The sequence below is a fragment of the Prionailurus viverrinus genome, chromosome A1, assembly GCF_022837055.1.
Source record: "Prionailurus viverrinus isolate Anna chromosome A1, UM_Priviv_1.0, whole genome shotgun sequence".
NCBI classification, from domain to species: Eukaryota; Metazoa; Chordata; class Mammalia; order Carnivora; family Felidae; genus Prionailurus; species Prionailurus viverrinus.
The window spans coordinates 59,946,788-59,967,004 of record NC_062561.1 but is presented as its reverse complement, the minus strand read 5'-3'; positions in this window follow the sequence as shown (position 1 = coordinate 59,967,004).

Here is a 20,217-nt window from a genome sequence, read left to right as displayed (position 1 = left end):
GCACAGAGCCCGACGCAGGGCTGGAACTCACAGACTGTGAGATCATGACCTAAGTCAAGATCGGACGCTCAACCAACTGAGCCACCCAGGCGCCCCCTAAAATAAAATGTCTTAAATATAGAGAAATTACTCTCTCTACACAATATAATTCCAAGCAAACTGGTGGTTTGCACACGTAGACATTTAAAGGCACTGTTTCAATTATTATCTAATAGGTGTCTTCACAGCATATATAATTTTATATTTATTATGAGAAGAGTGGCCAGAGTAAAGATGGATGCAATGATCTGGTGCAGTATGTGTGTGCAATTCATAAATCCACTAGGAAAACTAATTGTCATATCAAAAAATAGACGGAAAATTTAAAAAACTGCTTTACAGAAGCATGTTTTCCCTTTGCTTTACTAGTGTCATAATATACTCAGAGTGGAAGTATTTTGTTTAAAACCTTCCTCTGATACATTTGTAGGTCCTGCTGATGTCTGAAAAAGGTTACGCCATTTTCTTCTGAGAATTGAGACTTGATGATGAAACTACCGCACTCACTTATCTATGATTTTACTTTATAATAACTTCCAGGATTTCAAGGGGGAAAGGAGAGAATTGTGTATATGATGCAACCATAAGTATGGTTCAGTAAACCAGTTAAATTATGGTTCTGATTCATTTAATTCTGTAAACTCCTCAGTTTGTAGCAAACTGCTCAGTCAAGAGATGATCTATTTCATTTCACTAAAATCTTTATATTTAAAAAACCATGATTTTATGCACTCATTGTTTCTTAACATTCCCTGTCAGTTCCGGTAACAGCTTTCATGTGGGATAAACCAGGATACCATAGTGTTGCTCTGTTTTTTGCTTGTTTGTTTGGTTTTGGTTTTTTTTTTTTTTTAGATAATCAGAAAGTTATGCTCTTTTTATAATCACTGAGTGCCAATGCATTGTAGCTTTTACAAAGTCAAGTACTCATCTCACACATAGAATATTGTTAAAAGAATTGCATAACATTTAATTTCTAAGCAGCTTATTTAAAAAGTTAATTACATTTTCCATATGAATGTTGTAATAAATAACACTGAAGTACCCAATATACACAACAAAAATACAGCATCCAAACAAGTACCCCCAGAGAGACAGACAGACAGACAGACATACATACATACATACATACATAAATAAACAAATAAATAAATAAACAGAAGAAAGGAAATACAATTGAATACACCTTTTTATTTGCTGTGAAATTTGGCACTTAAGGAAAATAACTGTCAATAAAAGATACTAATTAGATCAATATAAATACACATATGTTGTAAGAATCTGATATGTAAATTTGTAGTGAGACTTTTGGCTTTTTTATATGACTAAATAATTTATGATAACTTTGAATCATGTGTGTTCATATCATTTTTGACAACTTCTACGGCTGAATTAGGATATAGTTACAAACCAAAGAGCACCAAGGATTGCCAGCAAGCGTCTGAAGCCTAGAAGAAGCAAGGAAGGATCCTTCCTTAAAGTCTTTAGGGGGAGCATGACCCTGCTAACAACTTGATTTCTGAAATCTAGCCTCTCCTTATGTGAGACAATAAGTTTCTGTTATTTTTAGCCACCATGTTTGTTGTATTTTTTTTTTTTGGCAGCCCTAGGAAACAAATACAGCCATCATTATGAGGTCTGAAAATAAACACAGAATAGTGATTTGGGGGAAAACATACTGCATATTTTGTTAAGCAGTGATTAATTTTACTCTGACAAGTGCAATACAGAGGAAACTGGGAAGATGACACTAATATATATGCTCTGTGTGTGGATGTGTATGTATGCATATGTATTTTGAGAGACAGATTCATGCACTCAGGTCATTCATTGTGACTTTGATTTGACTTGCAAAATGAAAGGATGAATTGTCACGGGTTCATACAGGAAAATTTAATGATTCACTTACTATTTGAATATATAGATATTTGCAAGCCAGTTCTTAACATTTGAAGCTTTGATTTTCAATGCATGCCCAGTGAATAACTTATGGTAGCTCCAAGGTAATATCTTAATACATATCTGTGGACTTATACATATAGTAGTTATTAAAATAATTAAATTATGTTGAGTATTCAAGTGAAATAATATAATAAAGGCAGTTATAGGAAACCCTTCTTGCACAAATTAAGAAAAAAAAATAAAGCAAAGCTGCGTATTCCAACAAAGTTCAAAGAAAGCACAGTTTACTAAACCATCTCTTAATTTCCCCAATAAAAAACTATGATTTCTCTTTTCTGTACTTTCCAATATCATAATTACACTTATCCAAATGAGAACTGTTCTTGCCCATTGTTATTTGCACATAACACTCTCAATAACCTAGATTACTTCTGTCTCTGGAGTTTAACATTTTATAATTTTTTTAATGTCTATTTATATTTTTGAGAGAGAGAGATTGAGACTGAGAAAGAGAGACAAAGCATGAGCAGAGGAGGGGGGAAGAAAGAGAGGGAGACACAGAATCCAAAGTAGGCTTCAGGCTCTCCGTTGTCAGCACAGAGCCTGATACAGGGCTCAAACCCACAAACTCCAACATTATGACCTGAACAGAAGTCCCATGCTTAACCAACTGAACCACCCAGGCACCCCTGGAATTTCACATTTTAAAACCAATTCAAGTCCTCATTAACAATAAATTCACAAAAGCAGATCATTCACAAAAGCAGCTCAATGTGTTGTTAACTGAATAAATTATTTTTACAGCCACCTTTAGAATCAATATGTATTCCAGATACTTCTTGTGCCATATACAATACTCCGCACTTACCCATGGGCATTATCCTCCAAATCCTCAAATCATGGATAGTACCAAACCCTATGTATACTATGTTTCTTTCTATACATGAAAAAATTTAATTTACAAATTAGGCACAGTAATATATTAGCAACAATAAATAAAATAGAACAATTATAACAATATAGTATAATTAAAGTTATGTGAATGTGGTTTCTCTCTCAAAATATTTTATTATACTGTACTCACTCTTCTTCTCATGATGACGTGAGATGAAAAATGCTTACCTGATGAGATGAAGTGAAGTGAATAAACAGGGCGTTGTGATGAAACCTCAGGCTATTACTAACCTTTTGATGATAAATCAGAAGTAGGACCATCTGCTTCTGGTCAGTGGTTGACCGCAGGTAAGTGGAACTGTGGAAAGCAAACCCGTGAATAAAGGAGGGACTACTGTATGCTCTATAACTTAACAAAATTAAAATGATTAACAATGTGTAACAGGCATCATCAGTATTATTTACTAATTATTTCTAAGTTTAGTCAAAAGAAACATGTGAATGTCTATGTCACAAAATTCACTTAGGATTTCCTACTTTGTCACTGATTAGAAGTGGGTCATGTATCAAAAGTTACACTTTTTTTCAATCCATATGTTTCCTACCTCAAATGAATAACTATGATGACTACTTCAATTACATTTTGTAATATGCAATGTTTTATAAAATATACTTTTCTACCTATATAAACATCCCTTGTATAGCTATTATTTGATATTTGTTACATCATAAACTAGCTGGCTTTTTCTCTCATATTTTATTTTTTGGCTGGTCAATTTGCGCATTGTTTAGTCTTTGTACCCAAAGCATATATATATTTAACGTAATGTCAGCCAACAACATGGCTATATGTTTTTTGGTTTAGTTTTTTTAATTGCAATGCTGGGAACACAGTGAAGTTTAGGAACTAAAAACAGGGACACCTGGGTGGCTCAGTCAGTTGAGTGTCCAACTCTGGAGTTCTGCTAAGGTCATGGTCCCAGGGTCATGGGATGGAGTCCCGCATTGGGCCTTGTGCTGAGCATGCAGCCTACCCAACACTCTGTCTTTACCACGCTCCCTACCCCTCTCCTCCACTCATGCACTTTCTCTTTCTCTCTCTCTCTCTCTCTCTCTCTCTCTCTTTGGCTCTCAAAAAAAAAAAAAGATTTCTCGTTTTCAAATGATTCCTAGAACTGAGAAATATTTATATTTCAGCATCTTGAGCCTACAGATGACAAATACGAATTACAAGTATATTTAACATTCAAAATAATTTGACGGTACTTAGAATACCTACCAATAATTATATGAATCAACTTTTTCTTGCTTTTTGCTTATGTGCATTTAATGTTAATGGGAGCTTTGTAGAATTAGAAGATCTTGTACAGGAAAATATCTCAAGATTTTTCATAAAAGTTTTTATTTTTCGGTCTAATTTGGACCAGCAGATTATCTGACTCGAAAAGCATTATGAAAGTAATGTGACTAATCAGAATTTTTAGTTACAAAAGAAAGTTCAATGTTTGCACATCTTCTTTTGGAAAACTACGAGCAAAAATGAGTAAGAGAACGGTTTGTTAGGATTATCTTGATATCAGTAACATATAAATTTATCTTAAGAATTAAGAAGTTATAAAATGTATTCATAAATTTGCCAATCTAAAGAATGCTAGTATAACAGTTCACAATTGCTTACTTAGTTTTAATTAAAAATTAAGATTTCTGGGGTTTAAGAATTCTAATTAATATACATAATTCAAGCTACTGGAAATAATAAGAGAAACAACTCTGCATGCAAAGAAAGTAAAATGTGCTTTTTTGCTAATAAAAGGTAGGAAAAATAAGAATTAATTACTAATTAACAGAGAATTTCCTTAACATTTATTTAACAATGTTATACAGATCAGATCATTTGTTTTCACAATAATGCAGAAATGTGATGGAAAAGACAACTAAGACTATTCTAATTCAGCCACTCATGCATTAATTCACAATATTTTAATACCTTTGCCATTATTAAACGTACTTGGTATATAAAGCTTTAGAATGAGATACTTAGGGAATATAAAATGATACATCAGGCTTTCTTCTATTGGTTGGATGTACTTTTTTTTAAATCAAAATTGCTACTGTTATATGTAATCATTTTATATGCATGTAACAACGTAAATAGAAAAATTCAAGTGTCAAATAGTTTTTCAAGTCAATACGCACACACATATTGAAACAGATTTTGCATATGCAGCTGTTAAACTCCTACCCAAGGGATTATTAATGCATCCTTAGCAGCTGCTACTTCTTTTATTTGAAGAAACTGTGAGAATAAAATTTGACATATTGCAAGTCACATGATCCAACCTAATAAGGCTAACTGAGGCATAAAAATGAGTCACTAATACCCAAATTAGTAGATTATTGAAAGAGATATGAATATGCATGTTGAAATGCCAAATATATTTCCAAGATTTCAAGACTTAAAATATCCTGAAAGTTGTCAATAAAAAGACATTTTACAATATTAAAAATCCACTTAAAATATTTCATAATGTTGACAATTTTTTTTCCATCTAGCTTTTCACTTTGATTTCAAACATATTATATTACATTGTTTAAATATTATAGTAAAATTAGTATAAAATATTCAAAGTTTATTATTTTGAATCCAATTTTTAAAATTCAAGAATATGTAAAAATGTATCTCAAAAGGTTATTTCTAATGTCCATATATTTAATGTGAAGTTAAATTATTTAATTATAAATAAAATATTTTGTGATTCCCAATTATTTTAAATTGAGTATTAAAATATATAAGCCCTGCAGTCTTTGTGATATTAGCAATAAAATGTGAATATAACTTGAATACATAAGCAAACATTTAAAGTTTTTAAGTAATATTAAAAATACTAGGATATTTCAAGTGAATAGTGTTAAAAATATCTAGCTTTATTTTCAATTCATAATTATATACTTCAAATACTTTATATGATTTCTGGTTGCTTGTTATAGGAGCAAAATCAATAAATCTCATTGAAATATTTTAGTATATTAGCCATTTTTAAAATTTATTTTTGAAGCATTTTTCTTAGGATGTTTTTCTTTTGTGTATCTCACATGGAGTGTATGTCATACTTCCTGCTTTCTTTGTCCTTGGTTACTCATCATTACTAAAGAAAATAACAAATACTTGCTGACAGAGCTCACTATTAATTATAGTTTCCTAATCTCAGTCATCCCTTCACAGATTATTCTGGATGTCTAATGACATAGCAAACGCTACAGAACATAGTAGCTTAAATGATTTACTATCACAGATGGACAGTACTCTCTTGGGATCTCTCACACACACTGCAGGATAAAGTCACTTGAAGGTCCAATTCAGTCTGATATGCAAGATGCCTATTTCACTGACCTGTCTGGTGCCTGGAACCATGGCAGCTGTCCAAAAACACTATCATTCTCTCTCTGTCTCCCTTACTCCCTCTTACTCTTCTCTCTGTCTCTCCTATACTATTATAATTTCCCAAGAACTTTATTTACATTACTAAGTAATTGTAATTATTAAATATATCAGTAAAATGTCCAATGGATTTTGTTTCAAGCATTATATTCATCATTTCTAAAATTTATATTTCTGCATGGACACTGAGGACAACACTGCTTCCTTACTTATATTTTTAATTAGATTTTTTAACAGTATTTAAAACTTTCTTATGCCATATGTTATGTCAGATATTTCAAAATAGCATTACCTTCATTATTTCAGTTCCATTCAGCCATTTCTAATGTTTACTGATTGTGGATTATTAACATTTTGTATAAATTTTTCTTTCTATTTTTAATTTTTTAATGTTTATTCATTTTTGAGAGAGGGTAGGGGCAGGGACAGAGGGAGACACAGAATCTGAATTAGGCTCCAGGCTCTGAGCTATCAGCACAGAGCCCATTGCAGGGCTTGAACTCATGGACCATGAGATCATGACTTGATCCAAAGTCAGACGTTTAACTGACTGAGCCACCCCAGGGGTCCCAAATTTTTTTCTTTCTATTTCTAAAAAATATTTATTTATTTATTTATTTATTTATTTATTTATTTATTTATTATTTATTTATTTATTTATGAGAGAGAGAGAGAGAGAGAGAGAGAGAGAGAGAGAGAACCAGCGGGGTAGGTGCAGAGACAGAGGGAGACAGAGGATTAGAAGCAGGCTCTGTGCTGACAGTCCAATGTGGGGCTTGAACCCACGAACCATGAAATCATGACCTGAGCTGAAGTTGGACACTTAACTGACTGAGCCACCCAGGTACCCTTAGTTTGTATAACTTTTAATTGAATGAAGGAATGTGTTTTTGACTTAATTTTTACTAAAATGGATTACTTATATATGCAGAAAAATCCTTTTAAAAAAAGACAATCTTAATTAAGGTTTCCTAGGAAGATGTCAGAATAGGGGGATCCTGAGCACACCCTGTCCCACAGATATACCTAGATAACACCCATATCCGTGTCAATAACTGAGAAAATTACCAAAAGACTGGCAGAACAGGCTCTCCACAACTAAATGGAGAAAAGAGGACATACTGAAAAGGAAAGAAAGGGTGGAGATATAGTCAGGAGCCAAAATGATCCACAAGGCTGTCTATAGGAAAAGGACACCACTGGCACAGGAAAGCAAGAGGAATACACAGCACACCAGGCACCTAGGGAATGGGAGCTCTGCACTGGGAAGACAGATCCCCAAAAGCCTTGGCTTTGAAAACAAGACAGGCTTAACTTCATGAGTTGTTACCATCAGTGAGGGTTAACATTTGGAACTTTGAAAATCAGTGAGCTCAGCTCTGGGAGAGCTGGAGGATAATAGGACTGAGCACCTGTGCCTAAAGAAGCAACATAACAAACAGTCCCTCTGAGATACAGCACAGAAGCAGAAGTTTGAAAAATGCCTGGGATATATCGAAAGGAGATTTATTTACTAATCTGAGAACATGTACTGGGAGGGGAAGGATCTTTAGGAGACTTATTCAAGAACAAAAGGGCTGGCAGGCACCATTTTCCTCCCCAGATGCACAGCCTAAATACACAGGAACTAGCAAAGCTTGAACACTCCATTTGCTTGCTAACAGCATGCCCAACTACCCATGTTCTCCTGTGGATGTTCCCCATGAAACGGGGTTTTAGCAGGAGTTCAACCAAAGCAGCTCCATAGCTTAGCAGTGGGTAAGCAGCCCCAACAAGGCTCCAAAGTGACTCCTGCTCCAGGGAGAAAAGAAGAAAACCACACACACCAGTTTGACTGCAGTCAAAGCAGTGGGCTGGGGGCAGACATTTGCTCTGACTGTAGGTCCTGCACATCCACAACAGCTTCCCAGAGAACAGCACAGGGAGAGCAAACTGTAGTTGAGTATAGCTACAGCTCTAGCAAAAGCTGACCCAACTGAAACCCAAGGCAGCCACAGATGGGCCTGTTAACAACACAGGAACAGATTCTGAACACAACAGGAAAAGAGATGCATTGTAGACAACTGGATTGAAGGTAAACGTGACTCAGTCACAAAAATAGGGCCCATGCAATACACATAGGAGATAGCTCTGAAGCGTTAAACAGGGGAAATTGCACTGCAGGGCACTATAGCAACTCTTCCACATAAAGTCACTACTTTCATGAACAGGAGACATAACTAACTTTCCTAACATATAAAAATAGACAGACAAAATGAGGAGACAGTGGAATTTTCCAAAATGAAAGAACAGGATAAATCACAGTCAGAGACCTAAATGCATTGGAAATAAATAATATGTTGGATAGAGAATATAAAGGAATGACCATAAAGAACTAAATGGACTTGAGAACAGAGTGGAGGAGCTCAGTGAGACCGTTGATGAAGAGATAGAAAACATAGAAAAAGAACCAATCAGAGATGAAGAGCTCAATAAGTAAAATTAAAAGTACATTAGAGGGAGTAAATAGTAGACTAGAAGAAGCAGAAAAACAGATTGGTAACTGGCAGGACAGAGTACTGGAAAGGTATCAAGCTGAAGAGGAGAAAGAAAAAAAGACTAATAAAAAATGAGAATACATTTATGGAGCTCAGGAAAACCATCAAGCATAATAACATTCACACATAGTGATCCCAAAAGAAGAAGAAAGAGAAAGGGGGGGGGGCAGAAAATTTATTTGAAGAAATAATAGATGAAAACTTCCTAATTCTGGGGAAGGAAACAGAAATCCAGATCCAGGAGGCACAGACAGCCCTCATCAAAATCAACTCAAGGAGGTCTACACCAAGACACATTGTAAGTAAAACGGCAAAAAGTAGTGATAAAGAGAGAATTTTAAAAGCAGCAAGAGAAAAGAAAATTATTACATATAGGGAGAAACCCGTAAGGCAATTAAGAAAACCCATAACCGATTTTCAGTAAAAACTTTGCAGGCCATAAGAAAGTGGCATGATATATTCAAAATGCTGAAAACACACACACACATTCACATACACATACACACACAACTCTGCAAGCAAGAATACTCTATCCAAAAAGGTTATCATTCACAATAGAATGAGAGATAAAGAGCTTCCCAGACAAACAAAAGTTAAAGGAATTCACGACCACTAAAAAAGCCCTACAAGAATTGTTAAAGGGGGTTCTTTGATTAGAAAGACCATACAAGCAAGAAAAGTAGAAAACAAAAAAGGAGTAAAATTAGGTATATCTATAAAAAATCAGTCAAGAGACTTACAAATAAAAGAATGTATAATACCATACCCCTAAAATGTGGAGGAGCCAGGGATGAATAAATTGAATGGGTTCTAACTTAAGCAACCATCAACATAAAACAAACTGCTGTAGGCATAGAATGTTATATATAAACTTAATGGTAACCACAAATCAAAACCAGTGATAGATACACAAAAATACAAAGAAAAATTAATCCAAGTATATCACTAAACAAAGCCCAGCAAACCAGTACAGAAGAGAGCATGAGAAAAAAGAAACAGAGAAGAACTACAAAAACAACCATAAAACAAGTAACAAAATGGCAATAAGTACGTATCTATCAATAATTACACTGAATGTAATTGGACTAAATGCTATAATCAAAACTCATAGGGTGATGCAATGGATAAAAAACAAGACCCATCTATATGCTGCCTACAAAAGACTCATTTCACACACAGATTGAATACAAAGGAATGAAAGGCACTTATTCATGCAAATGGAAGTGAAAAGAAAGCTGAGGTACTAATACATATATCAGATAAAATACACTTTAAAACAGAGATTATAACAAGAGAAAAACAAGGCACTACATAATCATAAAGGGAACAATCCAATAAGAAGATACAGTAATTATAAATATTTATGCACATAGCACATAAGTACCCAAATACATAAAGCAACTAAAAACATAAAGGAAATAATTTATTGTAATATTGTAATAGTAGTAAGAGCACCCAACTAGTAATAGCAGTAACACCCACTTATCACAATGGATAAATCATCCAAACAGAAAATAAACAAGAAAACAGTGGCTTGAAAGACACATTGGACCGGATGGATCTAACAGGTATATTCAGAACATTCCATCCTAAAACAGCAGAATACACATTCCTTCCAAGTGCACATGGAATATTCTCCAGAATAAATCACATGTTAGACAAACAAGTCTTAACAAATTAAAAATTATCAAAGTCAGGGGCGCCTGGGTGGCGCAGTCAGTTAAGCGTCCGACTTCAGCCAGGTCACGATCTTGCGGTCCGTGAGTTCGAGCCCCGCGTCAGGCTCTGGGCTGATGGCTCAGAGCCTGGAGCCTGCTTCCGATTCTGTGTCTCCCTCTCTCTCTGCCCTTCCCCCGTTCATGCTCTGTCTCTCTCAGTCCCAAAAATAAATAAACGTTGAAAAAAAAAATTTTTTTTTAAATTATCAAAGTCATACCATGCAACTTTTCTGACCACAATGCTCTGAAACTAGAAATCAACCATAAGAGAAAAATCTAGAAAGAATACAAATACATGGAGGTTAAATAAAATGCTATTAAGCAATGAATGGGTCATCCAAGAAATCAAAGTAATCAGAAAACACACAGAGACAAAGTGCAATGAAAGCACGATAGTCCAACATCTTTGGGATGCAACAAAAGTTTTTGAAGAGGGAAGTTGATGGCATAGAGGTTTACCTCCAGAAGCATAAACAAACAAACAAACAAACAAATAAATAAATCTAACAGCATCTAAAGGAGCTAGAAAATGAACAAAGAAAACTCAAAAACAGTAGAAGGAAGGAAATAACAAAGGTTAGAGTAGAAATAAACGAAATGGAAACTAAAAAATCAATTGAATAGGACAATGAAACAAGGAGCTTGTCCTCTGAAAGATCAACAAAATTGATAAATTTTAGGAAGACTCATCAAGAAAGAGGAACGGGGTGGGAGGAACAGAGGTATGGAGAGAGAGAGAGGAGAGAGCTGAATACATAAAATCAGAGATAAAAGAAAAGAAATAGGGGCACCTGAGTGGGTCAGTCAAATAAGCATCTGACTCTTGGTTTTGGCTTAGGTGATAAGCTCATGGTTTGTGAGTTCAAACCCCACATCGAAATCCATGCTGACAGCATAGAGCCTTCTAGGGATTTTCTCTCTTCTTCTTGCTCTGCCCCTCCTCTGCTCTCTGTCTCTAAAAATAAATAAAAATAAACAAGTTTTTTTAATGAGAAGAAATAAGAACCAACAACACAGAAATAAATGGGTTATAGAGAATATTATGAAAAATTACATTTCGAGAAACTGGACAACCTAGAAGAAATAGAACAATTCCTAGAAACATATATCCTCCCCAAAATGAACCAAGAAAAAACATAAAATTAAAATAGACTGATTACCAGTGGTGAAACTGAATAAGTAATAAAAAAATTCCTGACTCACAGAAGTCTAGGACCACATGGCCTCACAGGTGAATTCTACCAAACATCTGAAGCTTTAATACTGATTCTTCCCAAACTATTCCAAAAAATAGAAAAGTCATTCTATGAGACCAGCAGTACTCAGATACTAAAACTAGATAAAGACACAACAAAAAGAGATAGAGGCCAATATCTTTGATGAACATAGATGCAAAATCCTCAACAAAATTTAGCAAACCAAATCAACAATACATTTAAAAAATCATTCACTATGATCAACTGGGATTTATTTTGAGAATGCAAAGGTGGTTCAATATTCACAAATCAGGGCGACTGGGTGGCTCAGTTGGTTGAGTATCCAACTTAGGCTCAGGTCATGATCTGGCAGCCAGTGGGGGGTTTGGGTCCCACACCAGGCTCTGTGCTGACAGCTCAGAGCCTGGAGCCTGCTTCAGATTCTCTCTCTCTCTCTCTCTCTCTCTCTCTCTCTCTCTCAAAGATGAATAAATGTTAATTTTTTTAATATTAACAAATCAATGTGATATATTACATCAATAAGGAAGGGATAAAAACACATGATCATTTCAATAGATGCATAAGAAGCATTTCACAAAGTATAATATCCATTCATGTTGAAAACCTAAACATGGTAGGTTAGAGGGAACATACCTCAACATAAGAAAGGCCCTATATGAAAAAACCTATAGCTAGCATCATACTCCATGGTGAAAAACTGAGAGCTTTTTCCCTAAGATGAGGACCAAGACAAGAATATCCACTCTTACCACTTTCATTTACTATAGCACCAGAAGTCCTAGCCACAGTAACCAGACAAGAAAAAGAAATAAGTCATCTAACTTGGTAAGGAATAAGTAAAACTTTCACTATTTGCAGATGACATGATACTATATATAGAAAACCCTATAGACTCCACCAAAAATGTACCAAAGTTCATAAATAAATTCAGTAAAGTTTTAGGATACAAAATCAATATAAAGAAATTTGTTGCATTTCTACGCACTAATAATGCAATAGCAGAAAGAGAAATTAACAAGTCCATTTCAATGTCACCAAAATAATAAAATACCTAGGAATACACTTAACCAAAGACATAAAAAACCTGTACTCTGAACACTATTATACACTGACGAAAGAAATTGAAGATGACATAAACAAATAGCAAGATAGTTCATAACCATAGAGTGGGAGAACAAACTTTCACAAAATGACCATACTATGCAAAACATTCTACAGATTTAATGCAATCCCTCTTAAAATACCAACAGTTTAAGACTTAGAATAAATAATCCTAAAATTTGTATGGTACCACACAATACGCAAAATAAAGCAATACTGAAAGAGAAACATAAAACTGGAGATATCACAATCCCATATTTCAAGATATACTAAAAATTTGTGGTATTCAAAACAGTATGGTACTGGCAAAAAAACAGGCACAGATCAATGGAACAGAAAAAGAGAACCCAGAAATAAACCCATGATTATACAGTCAGTAAATCTATGACAAAGGAGGAAAAAATATGCAATGGAAAAAAGACAGTCTCTTCAACAAATGATTTTGGAAAAACCTAGACAACTACATGCAAAAGAATCAAACTGGACTACTTTCCCATACCATACACACACACACACACACGCACGTACACACACACACACACACACACACACACACACACACAATGGATTAAAAACCTAAATATGAGACCTGAAATCATAAAATCCAAAAAGACAGCACAAGCTGAAATTTCTCTGAAATTGGCCATAACAACATTCTTCTAGATATTTCTCCTGAGGCAAGGGAAACAAAAACAAAAACAAAAACAAACTATTGGGACTACATAAAAATAGCAATCTTCTGCATAGACAAAGGAAACAATCAACAAAACTAAAAGACAACTTCCTGAATGGGAGAAGACATTTGCAAATGGCATATTCAATATAGAGTCAATATCCAAAATATACAAAAAAGCTGATACAACTACACACACGCGCACACACACACACACACACACACACACACACACACACACAAATAGCCCAATTAAAAAATGGGAAGAAGACATGAACATTTCTCCAAAGAAGACATACTGATGACCAATAGACACATGAAAAGATGCTCAACATCATTCATCATCATCAAAGAAATGTGAATCAAAACCACACTGAGATACCTCACACCTGTCAGAATGGCTAAAATAAAAACAAGAAATAGTAAGTGTTGTTAAGGATGTGGAGAAAAAGGAACTCCCTGGCACTGTTGCTGGGAATGCAAACTGGTGTAGCCACTGTGGAAAACAGAATGCAGATTCCTCAAAAAATTAAAAGTAGAATTACCATAAGATCTAGTATTTTCACTACTGAGTATTTTCCCAAAGAATATGCAAATACTAATCCAAAAAAATATATTCACCTCTATGTTTACTGTAGCATTAGTTACAACAGGCAAATTATGGAAGAAGCTGAAGTGTCCATCAGCAGACTGAATGGATAAGGAAGATGTGATAAATATGTGTGTGTGTGGAATATTACTCAACCATTATTTAGAATAAAGTTTTGCCATTTGCAACAACAAGGATGGATCTAAAGTGAAATAAGTCAGGTCAGAGAAAGACAAATACCATTCATCTGTGGAATTTAGAAACAAAACAAATAAAAGAAAAAAGAGACATACAAAAAAAGAATACAGGTTTAACTATAGAGAACAAACTGATAGCTACCAGAAGGCAAGTGAGTTCGGGAATAGATGAAATAGGAAAAGGGATTGAAAGTACACCTATGATCATGAGCACTGAGTAATGCATAGAATTGTTGAATCACTCTTGTACACCTGAAAATTTAAAAAAAAGCCACTTTATTATATTGGAATTCTAAAAAATCTTAGTCAATATTTTCATTAGTGAGTTCTCTTCTGCTTTATTTAAAACTAAATATATGTGTTGAGACATTCAAAGCTTTGCCTTTAATATCTGGTACAAAGGAAGGATGTCCCTCTCACCAATCATTTTCCACATTGTACTGCAAAGTCCTTGCTAATGTAATGAGACAAGAAGTGGATTTATTTAAGTGGCTTAAAGATTTCTGCAACAGAGATTTCTTTAATATGTATTTTCATTACTTAATATCTCTTTTATTACTGAATACATTTTTATGTAAAATTATAAACTATTTGTTTATACATGTACTTGTAAGAATAGCATTTTAGCTCCTCCCATATATTTTGCAATTAAAGTGGCTATGAACATTTATGTGTGTGTTTTCTATAAACATAAGGTTTCAATTCAATTGGGGTATACACTTTGTATATGATAGATGAATCTTAAGACTAACTTTCTAAGAAACTACCAAACTGTCTTTCAATGTGGATAGTACCATTTTGCACTTCTACCAGCAATAAATGAAGGTTCCAATTTCTTCACATCCTTGCCAGAATTTGATATTGTTGTCCAATTCATTACCACTGGAATCATACCTTCAGTTTTGAAATTTAAAAACAAAAAGCAAAATCCCCAAATATTAAAATTGGAATTTTTAAAGTTTATTTTGAGAGAGAGAGAGCAAAAGCAGGGGAGAGGCATAGAGAGAGGAAGAGAGAAACCCAAGCAGACTGCACGCTGTCAGCATGGAGCCCAACACAGGGCTTGGTCTCACAAACCACAAGACCATGACCTGAGCCGAAATCAAGAGTCAGATGCTTAACCAACTGGGCCATGCAGTGGTCCCTGGAATAATATTTAAATTATAAGTTAGGCTCAGTAGAGGATTGTTTTCATCTAGAATGCTGTATTCTTAAATGACTTTCATCAATATACGAGGCATAATTTTGAAAACACTTTATTCAGCTATTATTGGCATATAAAAAGCTGTTCATATTTAATGTGTACAAGTTGATGGATTGGAAGATTAAGTGTGCACCTGTGAAACCATCACTACAATCCATGTCATAAAAATATCCATCATTTCCAAAAGTTTCCTCCATCGCTCTTCATTATTACTTTTGTGACAAGAACATTTTTTACAGTTTATTTATTTTGAGAAACAGCACAAGTGAAGGAAGGGCAGAGAGAGGGAGAGAGAGAATCCCAAGCAGGCTCTGCACTGTCAGCACGGAGCCCAGTGCAGGGCTCAAACTCACGAACTATGAAATCATGACCTGAGCAGAAATCAAGAGTGAGACACTTAAGTAAGACTGAGCCACCAGGCACCTCTGTGATGAGAACATTTAATACAAAATCCACCTTCTTAGCAAATATTTCAGGATAGGATATAGTATTTTTAATTATAGGCACTATGTTGGACAGTAGATTTTTAAGATTTATTCATTTTGTAACCAGAACTTTAGACCCTTTGCTAATACCTCCCTTGTTTCTCTCTTTCTCCAGTCCCTAGCAAACACAATCCCACTGTTTGCTTCTGATTATTTAGATTCTGCCTATGAGTGGTACCATGTAGTATTTGTCCTTCTATGTCTGGTCTGTTTCAGTTAGCATAATGTCTTTCAAGTTTATCCATGTCATTATAAAAGGCAGGATTTTCTTCTTTTTAAAGACTGCAATATTCCATTGTATGTATATACCACACTCTATCATCTGTCAATGGACATTTATGTTGCTTCCATTTCTTGGCTATTGTTTATAATGCTGCGATGAACATGGGGTGCAGATGTCTCTTCCAGATAGTGATTATGTTCCTTCAGATACACTCAGAAGTTGGATTGCTGGATAACATGGAAGTTCTAAGTTTTTGAGAATCCTCCATACTGTTTTCTATAATGGCTGTACTAATTTACATTTGCACCAACAAGGTATGCACAAAGATACTTTTCTACATCCTCACCATCATTGTGTTATTTTTTGATAGCCATCCTAATATGTGTGAGGTGATATCTCATTGTGGTTTTTACTTTTCCCTAATAATTAGTTATTTTAAGCACCTTTACATAAACTTGTTGACCATTTTTATGTCTTCTATGGAGCAATGTTTATTTAGTTCCTATGCCCATTTTCAACTTTTTTATTGAGTTGTAGGATTTCTTTTTATATTTTTAATATTAAACCCTTACCAGATATATTTTCTACTATTCCATAGGTTGCCTTTCTAATTTCTTGATTGTTTCTTTGGCTGTGCAAAAGCTTTTTGGTTTGATGTAATTCTACTTGTCTATTTTTACCTATGTTACTTGTGATTTTGATGTCATATCAATGAAAACATAGTCCAAGACAATGTCAAGAAATTTTTCCCTAGATTTTTGTCTAGGATTTTTATGGATGCATGTCTTGGTTTTCTTATGAATGGTGTAAGATAAAGCCTAATTCCATTCTTCTGCCTATAAAAGTTCAGTTTTCCCAGCTTCTATTTATTAAAGAGACAATCCCATTGTGTATTATTGACACCCCTTTCAAAAATCAATTTATTATGGGCTTATTTCTGGGATCTTTATTTTGTTCCACTGGTCAATATATCTGTTTTTTTATGACAATCCCATACTCTTCTGGTTTCTCTAGCTTTGTAATATATTTTAAAATCAAGAGCTATGAGGATTCCAGCTTTGCTTTTCTTGCTTAAAATTTCTTTGACCGGGAGCCCAGGTGGCTCAGTCGGTTAAGTATCTGACCCTTGATTTGAGCTCAGGTCATGATCTTAGGGTTTGTGAAACTGGGTCCCATGTCGGGCTCTGTGCTGACAGTGCAGAGCCTGCTTGGGATTCTCTTTCTGCCCCTTTCCCACTCACATACATGTATGCTCTCCCTCTCTCTCTCAAAATAAATAAATAAACATTTAAAAAATAAAAATTAAAAAGTTGCTTTGGCTATTCTGGGTTTCTTGCATTTCTGTATGAATTTCAGGATTTTTTTTCCTATTTATGTAAAAAAACAAAAGTACCACTGGGATAGTAGAGACTGTAGTGAATCTGTAGATCACTTTGCATGGTGTGGACATTGTAACAATATTAATTTCCCAATACATGAACGTGGGACTTTTTCCATTTATTTGCATCTGCTTCAGTTTCTTTTATCAGTGTTTCATAGTTTTCAATGTATAAGTCTTTCACCTCCTTGGTTAAATTTATTCCTAAGTATTTTATTGTTTTTGATGCTATTTTTAAACTGATTTTTTTTTTCTTAATTTCCTTTTAGGATGGTTTGTTGTTAGTGCATAGAAATACACCTGATCTTTATATATTTATATGTCCTACAACTTTATTGAATTAGTTTATTAATTATAATAGGTGTGTGTGTGTGTGTGTGTGTGTGTGTGTGTGCATGTGTGCACATGCACATGAGTGTGGAGTTTTTAGGATTTTCTGCATATAAGATCATACCATCTGCAAACAGAGATAATTGTACTTCCTCCTTACTGGCTTAGATGCCTTTTATTTATCTTTCTTACATAATTGCTCTACTTAGCACACCCACTATTACCTTGAATAGAAGCCATAAGAGTGGGTATCCTTCGCTTGTTCCTAATCTTAAACATAAAGCTTTTAGATTTTCACCACTAAGCATGAGGTTAACTGTGGGTTAGTCATACCTGGCCTTTATTATGTTGAGATAGATTCTTTCTATACCTAGTTTGAAAATAATTTTATTATGAAAGGATGTTGATTTCAAATGCATTTTTATATCCATTGAGAGGAGCATGTGATTTTTATACTTAGCTCTATTAATGTAGTATGTCACATTGTTTGATTTGCATGTATTCAACCATCTTTGCATCCAAGGGATGATTGGTCATGAAACTTTTAATGTGCTAAGGAATTCGTTTTGCTAATATTTTATTGACTTTTATCCATGTTAACCAGGGATATTGATTTATAGTTTTAATTTGTTGGCACAGTATGGCTTTGATATCAAGGTGATGCTGGCCTTATAAAATAAGTTAAGAAGTGTTCTTTCTATGTTTAGAAGAGTTTAAAAAGAATTGTATTAATTTCTCATTCAATGCTCAGTAAAATTGTAAAGCCATCTAATCCATGATTTTTTCTTTTTTGGGAATTATTTGAAGACTGATTCAATATCATCACTCATTATTGATCTGTTCCAGTGTTCTACTTTCTCATCAATCAGTGTTGGTTAGTTGGACATTTTTAGGAACTTATTTATTCTAGGCTGTTCAAGTTACTGGCATACAACTGTTCATAATAATCTTTTACAATTTTTAAATTTTTGTAACATTGTAATGTCTCTTCTTCCATTTTTAAATTTTATTCTAAGTATTTGTCTTAGTCTAGCTAAATGTTTATTAATTTTGATTATATTTTGAAATAACCAATTTGATTATAATGTGTCTTAGTATAGACTTCACTTATTTATAATATATTTATTTTTATTTTTGTAATGTTTATTTATTTATTTTTGAGAGGAAGAGAGAGCAAGCAGGGGAGGGGCAGAGACAGAGGGAGACAGAATCCCAAGCAGGTCTGTGCTGTCAGCGCAGAGCCCAATGCAGGGCTTGAGCTCACGAACTGTGAGATCATGACCTGAGCCAAAACCAAGATTCGGACATTTAACCGACTGAGCAGCCAAGGTGCTCCAGATTTATCATATTTTTATTAATTTGGGATTCATGAATCTGGTTGTCCATTTCTGTCCCCTAATTTGTGAAGTTTTTGGTCATTTTCTTTAAATAAGCTTTCTGTGCCTATCTCTTCCTTTTTTCCTTCTTGGACTCTTGTAATGAATGTGTTGGTCCATTCAATGACTACCTAAAAGTTCTGTAGCCTTCTTCCCTCTTTTTTCAAGTTTTTTTTTCTTTTTCTGTTTCTCCAACTGGATAATTTCAGACAACTCCTCTTTGAGTTTGCTGATCCCTCAGCTTTATCAAAAGTTTGCTATTGAAACTTTTTAGTGATTTTTTAAAAAAAAATCAGTCCTTGTATTTCAGTTCTAGAATTTGTTTAGTTCTCTTTGTTAAACTTTTCATTTTATCTATGTATTGTTCTCCTGATTTTGTTTAGATGCCTAAATGTGTTTTTTTGGTACCTCACTGGATTTCATGTGATTATTTTGAATTATTCGCTGAGAAGTTGATAGCTCTCCATTTCCTTTATGAATAGTTACTGGAGCTTATTTTGTTGCTGTCATGATTTCATGTTTCCCCGATTCTTCATGTTCCTCATGGTCCTGCATTGTGATCCTGGACTTGAAGTAGTTGCCTTTTCTAGTCTTTACAGACTGACTTCATCAAAGAAAGCTTTTCACCAATCTGGTTAGAGACTCTGGAGAAGTTTGTTTCCTGGGTCTGCTGACAGATGACATGGTGCTGGGTCTCCTGGTACACAGGCTTGGTGCCATGTTCTACGGCCTGCTGCTGGAATTATTATTATTATTATTTCAATTTTGGTTCTTGCTTAGTAAAATGGGCTAAGACTTTCCTTTGGGAATTTTTTTTTTAATTTCTACTTTAAACATTGCCAAATAATAAAGATTTACCTACAAATATTCCAGGGACTTTAATTGTGCAGAATTTTTGTTTACTATTAATTAATA